We start from the raw sequence: 1,089 nt of genomic DNA on the forward strand, positions 1-1,089 counted from the left end.
CCTTCATATTAAATAAATGAAAGTACACCTGTTTGAAAGCTTGGAAAAATAGCTACTTTATGCAGAAGGGGATTTACTGCTTTGGATTCTCTGAGGCTAAAATGTGCTTTCTCCCACCCCACCCTACTCTTGATGAGCATAAAAACAACTGCTTTCTTGGTAGACTATTCTGAAATAGTCAACCCCCAGCTCTGCCCTTCTCTACATCAGGAAGGATCAATAGAAGTAATACATCAAAACAGGAGCGTCAAACCACACTGTGTAGCTCATCTTGAATAAGATGATTTCCCCCGCCCCTGCATGGATGATTGCAAGTCCCAGGGAATACTATAAAGAATTTAAATCAGATAAACATTCTGAACTCACATTCTATCTCCTGTATTAGTAGTGGTGAGTTCATATTAATAGCTTTCATTGTATTGTTCATGTTTTAAACATGCATGGGGAAATGATCATCACCTGTCATTCTGAATATTTCCAGAGGGCATAGTAATTTCTGTCAATTACTTTACAGCCAGCTTTTGGAAATGTGTTCTGTATATACGTATTTGGTATTGTCAAGATGACACCAGAATGCTTGAGTAATGTCTTCTTTGGGAGCAGCTAAATATTAGCTATCATTAACTGTATAGAAAACAAGATCATTGAGAAGAAATTCTTTGACTCATATTGCATATCATAACCAGAGAATCCCCTAGAATTTCAATGAGACTTGGGTACTCAATTTTACCTTAGAAAGGTCACAAAAGATACTTTCAGGTGAACAAAAAGAAATACAAAAACAAAAACCCAGAATCAGTGGAGTTTAAAACATTTTCCCCAAGTTGTTTTGAGTATTTTCTTCAAGTTTTATTTTTTTATTCCTTTAATAAAAAGTTCTACTCAGACATCTCATTTTTACCACTGGGCTTCAGGAGTGTGTTGTTAGTTGCTTTAGTCTGTGCGTCTTTGCTGTTAGCTTCTATTATAGGAATATAGATTCTTTTAGAAAAATGCTAATGGTATCTTGGCACTTGTACCCTTTTTGTTAAGTAACTGGAAGCTTTCTTTCTTTCTTTCTTTCTTTCTTTCTTTCTTTCTTTCTTTCTT

This window comes from Terrapene carolina, unplaced genomic scaffold (assembly GCF_002925995.2).
Source record: "Terrapene carolina triunguis isolate 2854851 unplaced genomic scaffold, T_m_triunguis-2.0 Scaffold210, whole genome shotgun sequence".
Classification (NCBI taxonomy): domain Eukaryota; kingdom Metazoa; phylum Chordata; order Testudines; family Emydidae; genus Terrapene; species Terrapene triunguis.